Source organism: Cotesia glomerata, linkage group LG7, assembly GCF_020080835.1.
Source record: "Cotesia glomerata isolate CgM1 linkage group LG7, MPM_Cglom_v2.3, whole genome shotgun sequence".
NCBI classification, from domain to species: Eukaryota; Metazoa; Arthropoda; class Insecta; order Hymenoptera; family Braconidae; genus Cotesia; species Cotesia glomerata.
In genome coordinates, this window is record NC_058164.1 from 10,062,583 (window position 1) to 10,079,207 (window position 16,625).

Genomic DNA, 16,625 nt, shown 5'->3' on the forward strand with positions numbered 1-16,625 from the left:
TTTCCACGTTATAGTTTCAATGATTTCCGTTTAAAATCGAGTAAATCCTAAAAACAAACAAGTCTGACCACGCCTGGATCCCATGTCCTTGGAATCGGCACTCAAGCCCTTCTCCTATTTCTCCTACCTTTATAAAAGTAGGTATACTATATACAAGCTTTTTTGCGAGCATCATCGTTCATTGGCCGAGAGTGTTTATTGTGTTAAAAAAATCAAAACGAATGTAATACCGCCGGGCGAGGTCTCTGATCCTACTCTTTGTCTACTGAACTATATAAAGATGAGAAAATCATACTTTAGCATTACTCGTTCTTGAATCAATAGAACAAAGTTTACAAACCCTCAAGATGTTCAAGCTGGTAAGTTTAAATAAATTGTTTATATTTTTTAACGTTATTCTCATACAATTATATACTTATTTTATTAAGTTCGATGCATTTGTTCGTCATCTAATATGAAAAACGTTGTTTCAGTTCTTATTTGCCGCCATCCTTGCTTTCGCTTCTGCAGCACCTGGGTACCTAAGCGCACTACCGGCATACACTGCATACTCTGCGCCGATACCATATTCTGCACCTTTGACCTACAGTGCCTACAGTCCCTACAGTCCCTACAGTCCCTACAGTGCACTTCCGTATGCATACGCCGCAAAACCACTTGCATACGCAACTATTTAATTGATCAAAAAAATGACTCCTATATTGACAACTGATAGCACTTAATATAACCCTCAAAAATTTTATTTTAAACAAAAATTTTTTTCGAAATTTTTATTCATTACAAAAAATTATGAGTATTTTAACTTTAAATGAATATGAATGTTGAAAATGTTTTTCTATGTTGGCTATTAATTACTTTTTAAAATTTATTGATGTAATAAAAAATTAAATTTATTGCGTAAAAATTATTTTTTCTTTGATTAAATTACACCATTTTTATTTGATCCTTGTCGATTGATTGATTTTTTTGAATAATTTTTTAGTTGATTTAAAATTGCGCATGCAGAAAAACTCGATTTTTCAAAACTTATAGGTGAAATTATGTATTTTGGTTTCGTTGTTAACTCGAATGTTTGTAGGAAAATCTCAATAAATATACAAGTAGTTATTATCCCAGTCAGCATCCAAGTCAGAAAGATTTCAGTATGAAGTCTTTTAAAAAACTTCTTATAGAAGTCCTAATGTGACGTCTTAAGGAGCTCTTTTTTACGAGGTCAGAACTAAGAGCTCTTAATGAACTCATAAGTTTGGAGTCAATTTTCTGACATCTAACTGAGTCCCTTTTTTGGACTTCTTTTTGAGTTGCGTATAATGAGCTTATAGACATTATAAACAAAAACACAAATTTCTTTTTAATATAAAGCTGTCAAAATCTTATTCATTTTTCATTTATTACTTTCCTGATTGAGAAATTAATTTGAAAATGATTAAAAATAATTCGAATTAAATGATTTAAAACAATTTGAATAGATTAATATATAGATATACAATTGGCATAGGTTAACTCATTTCTCTTAATCCAGGTTAATTAAATTTTTCAAAAATTTTAAATTATATTATGAAGTAATTGGCAATAATGTTAAAATCTGGTTCGTAATCAAACTAATTTAGATAAAATAATAAAATTGGATTCTAATCTGAAAAAATTATGTGAACTTTCTACATTTAAGGAGTACTTTGCATGTATCAATTTTAAACATTTTATTCGAATTTAACGATATCTTATAACTATATACTTATTAATTATTGTTGAATTTTTAATATTCATTAATTTATCTATTAGATTTTATATTGTGAAAAGTAAACAAAATTTATATAGACTATTTAAAAAAATATTACAGGTAGACTTTTGAATATTTTTTAGTATATAAATATTCGTAAAAGTTACTTTTTCTCTATCGATACACAGTATCAAATAGAATAAATAATATAGACAATGATCGCAACATTTCATCACTATATAAACTTAGCTTATAAGAATAATGAGATGTGCAACGACATATCGTTTGAACAGCGTAGGGGGTTAGGTATCAATCTAGCACGCGCGCGACTAGGGTTCGAATCTTAGTTAGGGCAATTGCGATTTTCACTTTCTCTCTTTAAACCGACAATATTAGGTCTAACTAAAATAATAAACATTCGAAATCAGCATCGATGCTTCATGAAACTCTGAATTATTTTTCATAATTTACTTTTATTATTATTATTATTATTATTATTATTATTATTATTATTATTAATATTATTTTTGTTGTGTTCTTATTATTGTTATCATTATAATAGCGTATAGAGATAAAAAATCATTCATTTGTGCGAGTTCAGAAAAAAGAGCTCTTTAAGAGCTCGTTTTGATGAGTTCTTAAAGTCTACAATAAGCGGCGCATTCGACCTCTTCAGAAGGTCTTAAAGACGTCTTTTAGACGTAGACTCTGACGTCCAAATCAGAAATCTGAGCTCATTCGGAATAACTTAATACGTCATTTTGCTATCTGGGATATCACACAACTGATAAGAAATATTAATTTAATTTAAGAGAACCAATTTTGAACCCTGCTAAGAAAAAAATTATCCTTTTTTATTAAGAAAATTTTCTTGTCTAAAAAATTAGATGAATATTTATTAAAATAGTTTTTATTTAATTCAAATAAAACTATTCGATATGTTTGCTTATAATAGTCATATCAATAAATTCTTAAGCTAAAAAAGCAAACATTTTTTTGTTACTCATGTTCAAAGAAAATCCTGGAAATGTTTAATTTTAGTAGGGTTATTAGCTTCATACGTTCGACTCAGTTTTTCATTAAAATTCATAAATTTTATAAAAATTAAATTTAAATTAAACTGCAATAAATTAAAATTCAGTACCATGTTATCATAATTGAACAATTTTTCAAAATTTTAGAAATTTTCATTTATTCATACCAATATTATATCATAAAATTTAATTATTTCTTTGGTATCATATCAATTGATATTTTAGATTAATGTAAAAAATTCATAGAATCTTAACATTTCTATAGACGTATATAGTTAAACAATTGAATATCGAAAAGTATACTAAACTTTATCATAAAAAATACCCCGAATTTTCGTATTTTTTATTATTTTTAGTGATTAAAAACAAGATATCTCAATATATTCAACATACAAATAGTCTATGACGCACAGAGAAACCTGTCATATGTCATTGGTAAATGCATTGAAGAGAAGAAATAACAGAAGGTATATCAAGACAGAAAACAGATGAATTCTGACGTCGAATGTGGTGACGACATTATTTTGTAAGTGGTGACAATGACGTTTTACAATAAGTTATTCACAATGAAGCCTATATTTAAATTAATCGAATACTCTTTAGAAAAGTAACCGGATTATAGGCCGTTTATTTTTAACCACCCACTTGATAATCATTACATACCTCAATTCGAGAACTATAAATATAAAAAATTCTCAAGAACAGAAATTTTTAAAAAATAATCTTTTATCACACCATAAATTGTTGCATAGTAATTTAAAAAAAAAATGAGTTACTTTAACAAAAAAATACTTGAAAAATTTCGTCAAAAATGAATATAAAAAAATAATAGTTTATTACTATTTTTTGAGTGAATTTTTAATCGTTTGAGTTTTGTATTCAATGTAAATCCAAAATAATGTTAACGCACAAAATAATAATGTAATTGACAACCGTTTAATTATCACATAAAGGTCAAGGACATTCAACATGGATATTATCAAGTAGAGACGTCATCATTGTTGATAATGAGATAAAATATAATTTATTAAATAATCAAATTGTCCTTTTTCTGTTTTCAAAGAATTCAATTGTTTAAGTTATCCACTTTATCTATTGAAACTTTTCAAAGATTCAAAACGTTTACAATACATTTTGACATTTTCGGGTGTAATTAAACTAGAATATGTTTAGAACGTCACAACTTATTAGGATCAGATTTATGAGTTTTTTAACTGATCAATTTGAAAAAATGGTTCACAAAATTTCACAATTGTTGTACAAAAAAATCAACTGATTTTTATAATATTCTACATTCAACACAATTTTCAAACGCAGATTGTCGTAAGTTTTATCAAATTGATAGATCAGAAATTTTAAAACCTGTTTTGAGTAACATATTTTAATAATTTTTAACTTTCTGATATAAAAATCAATAATTTTCATAAATTGAGAAGTAACTGATCAGTTCCCGTGAAAAAATTTTCTGATCAGACTATATCAGGCCTGATATAAACCATATCAGGCCTGATATGGAAATTGGCCATATCAGACTATATATGCCTTGATATAAGTATATCAGACTATGTACCCGCCCGGGAAAAAAAAAATTATGTATCATTATATTACATAATTATAAATGAAAAACGGCCCTATATAATTATGTATAATTAGGTATAATTAGGTATAATTATATATAATTATTTCCATAGGAAAAAAAAGTCGGCGCGAGTAGGAACTGAACCGTGGACCTACCGCTTGAAAGACTAATTCACTACCCGTTCACCTAAGAGACTTACTTGGTAACAAAGTTTATTATAACTACAAGTAATGCAAATCGTATACATGATCGATTCGTAATGAACAAAATTTTTTATCTAATTTATTAATTATTAATTGTCAATATTTATATATAATAATGGTATCTATATGTAGATTTATGAAATTATCTATGTATACATGAAATCGCAAAAATGATTCTACGATATATTGTTAAGGTACTTCGTTGCTTTAGAATTTATAATTTCTTTGAAATTAAAAAAATAATCGAGGTAAAATCAGAATTGAAAGCTTAAATTTTGATGGAATTATTTGTTTAGTATATGGAACTATATATTGCTAGAGGGCCTGGCTAACAATTTTTGAACTTGACAAAACTAATAATTTTTGTGAAATTAAATTTTTTTTTAAGTTCCTATTATTTCATCCGAAAAATACTATATATTAAAAGATTGTTAATCATTGGAGTAACAGACTTTTAGATAGAAAAAGATAATTTTTTATGGTAATCACAAAATACCCACTGGAGTAAAAAAAATTATATAGAATTCTATATGATTCATATATAATTGTATATGAATTATATATACATCTATATAATTATAAATGAATTACATATGCTTCTATATAGTTAGATATGAATCATATATAATGATATATAGTTTTTTTTACACGGGTATGCCTTTATATGAGTACATAAGACTACTTATGTGCTGGTAAGGCTATGAGTATATCAAACTATATGAATCCATATCAAGTTATATCAACCCTGATCAGGGATTTTTTTTTTTCAAGTTTATCAAAGTATATATAACTTTATCAGGTTATATCAGGGTATATCAGGACCTATTAAAAAATAATGTGAAAGTAGATATGAGCATATCAAGTTTGATATAGACATATCAAATTGATAAGGCTTGATCAGGCCTGATATGGCCAATTTTCATATCAGGCCATATCAAAAATTAAATGTGGACATCAGATCATATCAGGCCAGATATGAACATATCAAAAATTTTTATATGGCCTTATCAGCTCATATCAAGCCTGATCAGAATATTTTTTCACGGGTTAATTAAGAGGGATAGTCACTGTGACGGCCGAAAAAATGAGTGATTTTCGGCATCTGACCGGAACAATAAAGAAATATCAGAATTGTAATTTATTTATTCTATTAAGTGTACATCATACAATATTGACATACATTTTTATTAAAAAATATAAAATAGTTTTAAAGATATGAGCGTTGCAGTTTTTTGCAAATTTTTTCAGTTGTTCAAAAAATATACAGCAAAAGCTCTGATTTTTCATAAGGTTCGCTGTTAAAAAGGTAAAAAATGATTAATAATGATTACTTTTTTTTTTGTTCGCAGTAGCTCTTTGAAATTTTAGGTGCCCGAGTCAAAATTCGAGTCCCGTTTTGACCGTAAAAATGTCCCAACTCTTTGAAGTCTAATATGCCGCTAAAAATCGAGTCTGTTTTGACCGTACAAGACGGTATCGGAGAATAAGTACGGTTAAAACAGGCGTACGCAGGTCTGTTTTGACCGTAAAAATTTCCAGGAGTATAATATTATCATTATAAATATTATTACTATATTTGTCATCTTGTTGATTATTATTATTTCTCTTGCCATCTTGTAGTTCTTAGGCGCGAAAATTTAAATTAATAAAAAACATGAAAAGTTGACATTTAAAAATTAAAAATTTAATAATAATAATAATAATAACAATAATAATCTCAGAGAAGGGTTTTTCTTTCAAAAATTTGAATTTTGGAAAAAAAATATTATTCTTTTCTAAATTCAGCTTAGTTCACATATTTTCACTGAAAAAAGTTTTAAAATATATAAGAATCGCAGGTAATTGTTTAATTTCACATTTTTTAAAAGTAATTAATTTTTTGATATTTTTTCATAGTTTTTTTTTTAATCCAACAACTGACGTTTTTCATATTTTTTTTTTACTCTAAAATTGAAATTTTTCAAAAAATTAAAAAAAAATTTTCTATTTTAGATTTACTCTGATAAAAAAAATATTTTACAAGTAGAAAAAAAAAATTTTTTTAATTATCGATTTTTCGATATTTTGCTAAAACTTTTTTTTAACCCAAAATTTGAAATTTTTCATAACTTGTTTTTAGTTAAAAAATTGAAATGTTTCATAATTTTTCTTATCCCAAAATTAACATTTTTGAAAAAAATTTTGAAAAATTTTTCTATTTTAGATTTATTCTAAAAAAAAAAAAAATATCTATTAAGTAGAAAATAATCTAATCATGTTGATTTCACACCCCGTGAAAATAAGCAATTACCGAATCTTACAATTGAAAATAGAAGTATAAGATTAATAATTGAGAATGGGTAACTAAATTTCAATTTTGAATGTCTATAAATATAATTATTACTATTCATTTAATTTCTCCGTAAAGTTCTTTTTCAGATTCCACTCAGAACTTAGTCATTTCAAGACGCGTCTTTTAAAAAGCTTATGAGACTACTGAGATTCGCCTTTTACCAATCGGCAAGTAGCGATGCGGGTAGCGCGTAAATCTTGACGAGCGATAGGTTCCAAGTTCGGTTCTCGGTTAGGGCAAAGCGATTTTTATTTATTTACGAAGCGTATTAGGTTAAGTTACCATAAGTAATCCTTTCCTCCTATCTCCTTACTCCTTAATATGTATAAACTGGACAATAAATAACCCCTGTTCGTAAAAAAAAGACTCAAATTTGGGAAATCATCCATTTTTGTTTTTTTTATTACAAAATTAATTTATATATTTTTTTATGCTCATAAACGATTTTGATAGTAGTAATTGTAATAATTGTTAATTACAAATTTTTATGTTAATGACAATTATTATTAATTACTATTACTTATTTCTTATAACAATAATAATTATTATTCATAATAATAATTATTATTGCAGTGATTAAAACAAAAAAAAATAAATAAATGGGATTTCAATTGGATTTGAACCCGGACCCCTAAGAATTTAAAAATTTAATTTATTATTAATTATTATTATTATTATTATTATTATTATTATTATTATTATTATCATTATTTCAAGCCTGGTTTGACCGTAATTGTGGTAGAATGGGACAAAACTCCACTAGTTACGGTGAAACCAGGCTCAGTTTAAATTAGCTATCAATACAGCGCCAAGTCTGTTTTGACCGTAAAATTGAGATGGGAAAAAATTACGGTTAAAACGGAACTCGAATTTCGACTCGGGTGGTTCATTACCTTATTAAAATCTACCAATATATTACCAAGTTTCATTAAAATCTGAACTGTAACTCTTTAACTGACTGTATACTATCTTAATAAACTCCAAACAATTGACATGTGACTAATTGTGTGATTGTTTCTTATAGAAAATTTCCTAAAATAGATTATTTAAAAGTACGTATACCGAATAATATGTTTGAAATAAACATAAAAATAAAAACAAGAAGCGAAAGATATTATTCTGCCTTCCCCGTATAACTGACCCTGAGTAATACCGATACGAAGAGATCAAACTCGAATGTATTATTTTTGATGATTCCATCTGTGAAAGACACAGCAATAACCCTTTAGAGTGCATGTTCAACAGAAATCAATTGCAAGTAAACTCGAGTGGTAAATCAATGACCACTAGATATGAATATAACTCTGTCAATTTTTTCTTCTGTTCCCTATAATTTATTATCTCTGGGGTCACTTAGTTTCTCAGCACAGAATACCAAGCTGTATAGTTATTCATAAATGACAATTTTTTTCTCTTAAATTGCTTGTTTCATATTATGTACATGTATATATTTGACATCATTTAGGGATCAAAATAATGTTGAGACAATCTTGCCTGTCCGTGTATTACATAGTTGTATTTCTAAAAATTGATGTCTATGTCAAATTGGAAATGTAGATACCGAAAATAATTGAGAAGTTTATAGACTGAAAGAAAAAAATGAGCAATGTTGTAATAAGAAATTAATCTGTTGAAAATTTTCAAAAGTTTTATTTATTAGCTGAAAAAATTAAAATTTTTCTCACAGTAACTTTCTTGACGAAAAAAAGTTTTCCAGATTTGGGAAAAAAAAATTTTGGATGAAAATTCGCTAGTTGTTTATCTAAAATTGTTTTTTTTTTTCCAAATTAAAAAAACTTTTTTTCAACAAGAAAGTTACTGTGAGAAAAATTTTTATGTCTTCAGCTAAGCAGTAGAATTTTTTAAAATTTTAAACAAATTAATTTTTTTTTACAACAATGCCCATTTTTTTTCGAAAGAAATGTTTCCTCAGTGTATGATAAAAACATTTATTATTGACAGGGATCCAATTATCTATACTCTACTTTATTTTAAGATTTATTCAATTTTTTAGGATATCAATAAAAATATTGTATTCTATGTACAATCTTTAAAATTAAAAGAATTGAATAGTTGTACAAAATATTAAATATATTTATTAATAAAAGAAAAGAAGTTAACTCGAGTTAATTGAAGCAGTTTGTGAGTATCAAATTCCAAACTTATTCGATTAAATAAGCGTTCTCTTCAAAATATTTTATTTTTATCTATTCACTTTCACATTTTTTTCTTTTTTCTTATTTCTTAATGAAATGTAAAAAATCAACAATATTTAAAATTTATAATCAATTTAATGTTTATTACTTTTAAAATAATGGGTGTCAATAATCGGTACATAAAATTTCAGTTGCATTTATTACTGACAGGTAAGTTTAAACAGCACATTCACCTCACTTTTTAGATAAAAATACATTAGCAAGCTTTACGCGATAACTGCAGATATACAAGCTGTTATTTTCTTAAGTTATTCATAACTATTACTGTGAAGAATTCAAACTTTTTGTTATTGTTTTAATTTTATAAATTTATTTAAAAAATCTTAAAAATAATTTGTATGACATATGTAACTAATCAATGAACATTAATTTAATGTAGATTTTATTTTATATACATGTCAATAATGGCATCGGTTGATTTTGTCAGCCTTTCAATAATTGGGTATTTCCAGATGGGTGATTGACTTTTACCAATTTAAATTAATTACTCAATTTCAGAAATGACTATAGTAGTTCATGAATTTAATTAGTAAAGGGTCTAATAAATACAATGTTAAAAAAAAAATTCAACCATCTTAATTCTTAAGATAGAAAAAAAGTTTAGAAAATCCAAAAGTGCACGCCTCATAACGCTCATTCATTTTTTAAGCAAAAAATAAATTATGTAATTTAGTTTTAAAAGAAAAAAAAATAATTAAATAATTTCTCATAGAGTGTTTCTATTTTTTTTAAATTATTGGTGCCCGTTTTTCTTGTCATATGCGTGCGCAGTCTAAAAAATCTAACTTGATTAAGTGGCGCCATAGTTTTCACGTGAGAGAAATAAGAAAAGTTCTTTTATTTTTGTATATGTGTATCATAGTAAATTTTAAAAAATCCATTAAAAAAAAAGAAAATTACGTAAACTAGGCTGCTGATATGAAATACGCACCAGTTTATCAAATTCTGGAACTAATGAAAAAAGTCCGGTCTCGATATATGCTTTTGTTCGGGAGTAATCGTTGGTACATAAAAAATCAGCGAGTGACATCAGGACTTCCACGTAAAATTTTTTTCAAAGTAGCAACATAAAATGATTTTTAAAAAGTATGAAATGGTTTACTTCAAGTATTTTCTCGATGTAAGTCTACTCATATTATTGTATAAGTGCAATATGGTTGTAATAGAGGCATTTAAAGATAAAAAAATTGCTTATTGACCTTGAAGAATCGGGAACGAAGCAATACCTCACGCGCTTCGCGCTATAAGGCGTGCAAAAAATTGAAGTCCTAGTGATGTCTCTTCTAGTGTCAATAATTTTTGCGTTTATTTTAATTTTTATTTTATAAATAACCTTTTTTTATTCTTTGCATACCAACTAATGGTTTGCTACACATACCTACTGATTGTATGCAACTCATTAATAAGAATGTAATTACATAATTCCTATATACATTACTAGATTATTAATTAGTATAATATAAAGTGATACAAGGTATAAATTGTACAATAATAATCAAAATAACCATGAAAGAATTTTATATTTAATTTTATTTTGTCAGTCGTAAGTATTTCATTTTATATATTTATTTTTAAAATGGGTATTGTTGTGTTCGTAGATTGCATGATCGCTGCTTCTGAGCCGACGTACTTGAATTGAATACATGATTAAAAAGTTCAATTGCAACGGAATAGTAATTACCTTTCTTCACGTACAATTTCCCAAATGATTTCTTTCGTGCAATGTCTCAATCGTATTATTTTCGATGTAAATAATAATTGAAGACATGTAATGTGTGTAACCTATCAACAGTGCAGGAAGTTTAATAATTAATTTTTTTCACGCATTATTATAAAAAAAGTAACCGAAAAAAGTACATAAATGTCTTATTTATAAAACCTCCAATTTCATGGGCGTTTACTCAATTATTTTTGAATTTATTTTTAAGTATTGCATCTACTTATGTATGTTTATCGTGATAATTACCCCGGATACTGCTTGTCTGAAATTGCGTATGCACATTTATCTTAATCTTTTATGGAGTTAACCAGAAATGTCGGAAACGAGTGTTGAAAACTTTAAGAGATCTTTTTTCAGTAATACGATCAATCATTAAGATACTTTTACATCCTTTGCTTTGAATACCGTCCTTGATACCGATTATTTATCTGATTTGCTCCATTTTTTTATTAGTTCTTTTAATGAAACGAAAATACCCATGCATTTATTACTGATGATGAAAGTTAATTTCTTCAACTTATTATAATAAGGTTGAATACTATAATAAAGTAAAAGAATACAGAACATTGCACTACTTTGGTTATATTTATATGGATAATTTTTTTTATGCATACTTCGCAATGTATGACGTAATTAAGTATTTAAATGAGAGAATAAGTTATTTTTTTTAACATTAAGATATCACAAGTTTTTTTTTCCGTTAACCATTTAAATTTAAATTACAGTTAAATATCGAGCAATTTTCAACTTGTCAATTTTAGAAAAAAAAAGTAATTAACAGTAATTAATTAAATTTTTGTTAATCTGTAACCAAAAATTTTAAAAACCCTTGATAGTTAGGGAGCCGGTGGGAATTTAGGTATGCGATCTGCTCATTGCTGCCGATTACACAGAATGAAGTTTACGTCGGTACGATACTAGTAAAGTACTTCATAAATCTAGATAGCTCTGCGTTTGTGAAGAGTCGAATTTCTAAATTAAAAAAAAAAAAAAGCTCTTGTAAACAATGTGCTCATGTCTGCAAATTGTAACACGTAAACTTCAAATGAATTTTAAGTCACTCATACAAGTTGCAGACATTGGAACTTTTTTTTTTTTATTATTTAGAATTTCTTCATCGTAAAAAAAAATAATGAATTAAATGATGTTATCCATATGATGCTCATCCATATAGTTTTTTCTATGTCATCGTTATAATGGTTAATAACTATACATGAAGTTTGCAAACATTTTTGATGCTGGGTTTTCAACTTAACGCTAAGAAAGTCGAAGATTTTCAAAAATCGGGAAGTTATTGGTTTTACCCCGTTTTGCAAAAATTGAGTTTTCACTAGATCTGTACGTCGGTACGTCTGTACGTCGGTATTTGTGTGTGTGTGTGTGTGGGGGGGGGGGTATGTATGTGTGGATGTATGTAAACCTCTCATAAGTTTTGGACGGTTTGACCGATTTTATCGCGGTTGGTGCCATTCGAAAGGGTATGACTGAAATTAGATTTTGAATATAATTTGGACTGATTCGGACGGGTAGATTTTGAGAAATCTCAAAAAAACTACAAAAAAAAATTTTTTGAAATGTGGTTTTTTTTCAATAACTTTTAAACGGCTTTACCGATCGATTCCAAAAACTAATCAGCTCTTAACATAAAAAAACCACGTCGATCGCCAAGTCGGTCAAAATCGGTTGATTTGTTCGTGAGTTATCGTTGACGAAAGAAAACCGAAAAAAGTATTTATTTGGAATTACTCCAAAGTTCCTAGTTCGATCAAATTCAACTTGAAGATTATTTGTGAGGCTTAAAAAATTGCGCTGAACACCGCTAACAGCGTAAAAATCGGTTCATTCATTCAAAAGTTAGTGCAGTTTAAAAATTAAAAAATTAGTGTTTTATTAAGCTTCTATCAGGCTTTTGAGCTCGAAGAGCTTAAAAGCATAGAAAAGCTATCTCTTCGAGCTCGGAGAGCTCAAAATAACACATAAATTGTATTTTTGAGCTCAAAGAACTCAAAAACGTAATAAGTGCAATTTTGAGCGCTTAAGTATAGAATGAGCGGGGATGGATTTTTGGGTCGACCGTTTTCATAATTTTTTTTCTAAGTAAATAAAGCAATATAAATTACATTATAAAATTAATTATAGATAATAATTTAATTCATATTGGTTACTCAATTAAAAAATTAACAGCTTACTTGGCAATATGATTAATGTGTCAAAAATGTCTTATCAATTATCATGATTCCCTTAAACTGTATACAAAATGAAGACTAATAGAAAAATTTCAAATTCAATTCTCAAATTAATAAATAAAACTTGTTATTGACTTATGGACTATCTTATAAACAAATTATGGTACAAATTCCGGTTTATTTTAGATTTTTACTACCAAATAAAACGATTGGTACTTAGTAAAGATGTTTATTATTGATTTTATAGTCAACAAGAAAATTAAAAATAATTGTTTTTGATAATATTGCTGAAATAGGAATTTTGACATTTTAAAATTCTATAGAAACGATTTTTAAATTCCTGCTAAGAAAATCGAAGATTTTCAAAAATCGGGAAGCTATCGGTTTTACTCCGTTTTGCAAAAATCGAATTTTCATCAGATCACGATATTTTAAGGTCACAAGAAGCTTCCCTAACTATTCCTGCGATAGTGTCCGTGCGGCCGTATGTGTGTGTGTGTATATATATGTATGTAAACCTCTTATAACTTTTGAACGGCTCGGCCGATCGGATTGAAATAGGTGGCGATCCAAAGAGTATCATTTCCATTAAATTTCATGAGAATTTGAATCGATTCGATTCACTAGACTTTGAGAAATCTCAAAAATAAAATTTCCAAAAAATCGTTTTCTTAGAATAACTTCAAAATGGCTCCATCGATCACTTCCAAAAACTATTCCGCTCTTAAGTTTAAAAAACCACGTCGATTGCCACCTGTGTGGCTTTAGGGATGACCTTTAGGGTCAACCGTTTTCCATATTTTTTTGAAAAAAACAAAACGACTTTTAATTGATTCATCTTTTAATTTTTCTGTTTTTCCTCTACTTCAACGTCTTCCATACAAGGGGGGTCAGCAAATTCAGTTCCTTCATCCATCCAACTTTATACTACAAGGTTACTATATACAGATCTAAATATGCCGCCACCACGCGGATAAAATATCAAGTTTTATTTGGCGAGGTCAATTTCTAAATTTTTCACTCAAAAATGTCTGCAACGTTACAATATAAACTGAAAACGTCTGGCTTATATATTTTTATATTTTTTAGGCATAAACCAACCAATTAGTCAAGTTGCAGATATGAACAAATAATTTAATTGAATTATTTTTTTTTTGTATTTTAAAAAATTGATAACTTCCCTGATAAAAAAAAAAAAGTATTGAAACAAAGAAAAAAGTATTGAAAAATATTGGTTTTCTAGTCAATCCAATACTTTTCAATACTTTTTTCTTTGTTTCAATAATTTTTTTTATTCAGGGTTTTAATCACAAAAAAATTAACGCTGCAGAAATTGATATTTATAATTTTAAAAATCAGAAGTAAATTATTATCAAAGTCTGCAAAATGAACACATCATTTGTTTACATTTAAGCAATTAATTTAAAAACAATAATTGATAACTTATTGATGCAGAAATGAACATGTCTGGGACTTGTATATTCAAACTATAACTAGCCAACTGTACATTCTGCATTAAAGGCAGACGTGAGCAAATTATTTAAATCAGGTCTTTTTTTTTTTTGTTATTTCATACTAATATCAATTAAAAAAACAGCGCAACTCAAACTGCAGAAATGAATTTTTCTCACCTCCGGGCGGAAAGCGTCAATTTTCCTCCCGCTGCGCTAAACGAAAATGCCGCTTTCCGCCTCCGTCGAGGAGAAAAATAGTATACACACCACGGGCAGTAAATAAGAAAGCCTCAGATCACATGTTTATTGACCTCGGCTTCGCCTCGGACAACAATTACATGTGATCTGAGACATTTCTTATTTTACTGCCCTAGATGTGTAATATACTATTTCTTACTACGCCGGTCGAAAGTACGGGGTTCCCGCTGCGATTTCATCGCAGAAAGACCATTTTTTATGCCGTGGTCGAGTTGCGCATGCGCTCTACGACGGGGAGCCGAAATAATGCATTCATGCACTGACAACGAGACTCGAGGCGGCAGAAAGCCCAAAAGTCGGTAGTCGCGCTCACTCTAGAACTTATGTTTATAAGCCTAACCTTACTTGTGATTGTTATGAATGTATCTGTCTTGTATGAAAATTAAGTTAACCGACACTCAACAATTTTTGATTTTTTTATTAATTAAAAACTAGAACTAAAAAACTATTTTTAAAAAATTCCACGCATAATTTTTGAAATTTTCTACATGTGAAAATTTTTGTTTTAATTTTTTAAAAATTATTTATCAATAAAATAAATTATAAAAAGTTTCAAATGTCGGCTAATTTAATTTTCATCTATCTTGTTATGTGTCAATGATTTTAGGTTGAAACTAAGTTAATTATAGACAATAAATAATTATTTTAATGAAATGAGACTTGTTTAATATTTAAATTACCAAAAGAAACGAGAAATATTTTTTATCCTGATAGATATTCTCAAATAAATAAATTCATCATTGAACAAATAATTATTTGAAAAAATACATAAACAGATTTTTTTCTTAATTTTTTTTTCTATGCATTTTACGATTATTATTTATTTTTCTTTTTTTTTTTTATTCTTAAAATCAGAGTTAATTTATAATATATTTATAACTATATATAACTTTAAATTTATTTAATTAAATTAAGATCTTTTCTCAAAAGAAAGTAGTAATATGATAGATTATAAATTAGTATCTTTATTGACAGGTGTATTTGATGCCTGCCCCCCCCCACCCCGGACCAGCAGCACTCGCTTCGCTCGTGCCGCAAATATCGGGGGCAGGTATCAATTTTTTTCAACGCAATTTTTTGCTTACTTTCGATCGGATAGCAAGAAAACTAGTATACACTACATGGGCAGAGAGCCCTGAACTGCGCGCCATGATGCCCTCGGCTTCGCCTCGGGCACATGGCGCGTAGTGCAGGAATCTCAACTTTCTGCCCTTGTAGTGTAATATACTATTTCAGTTTGGCTTACTGAAAAATAACTAATTTATCACTTCTGCACGATGAGCAGATCATTTAAAAAAAAGTGCCACTAGCTCTCTAACTATGACCTTGTAGGCAATTCATGAGAGTTCCCATTTGAACAGTTTTTAAGAAATTGTTGAATATTTTTATCAGGACTTTTTTTTCGAAAAATTTTTTTTAATTAATTTTAAAAATTTCTTACCAGTATCATAAAAAATCAGTAAAAAACGTTAAAATTACTCAACTATCATAAATTCTAGAGCAGAAGTGCTGCTTTATTAGGGCATCTTAATACCGTTTTTGACCAGTCCAAATTTCAATTAATGTGTAGAGAATTCCAATGTTACACTAACATTTTCATGGAATTTTTAAACTTCGATATTCATACGAAACAAATTAATGAAATTTTACACTTTTAGAACTATTTGGACATCAAGTGGCCAAAAATTATACATAAAGAATTTAAGTATCTTGGTTGCTGTAGCTCCAGTAGAAATAGCTGGAAAGAACACATGAGAGAAATGGCAGGGACGGCCAGGGTGGCAATAAATGTGACCTGGGGCTTGGTTCAAAGAACAGCTAGAAGTACATTCAGAGACAGGATGTACTTATATAACTCTCTAGTAAGAGCGAGCGCACTGTTTGGAGTGGAGCTTTGGGGATGGGAGGACAATAAGGAAATGG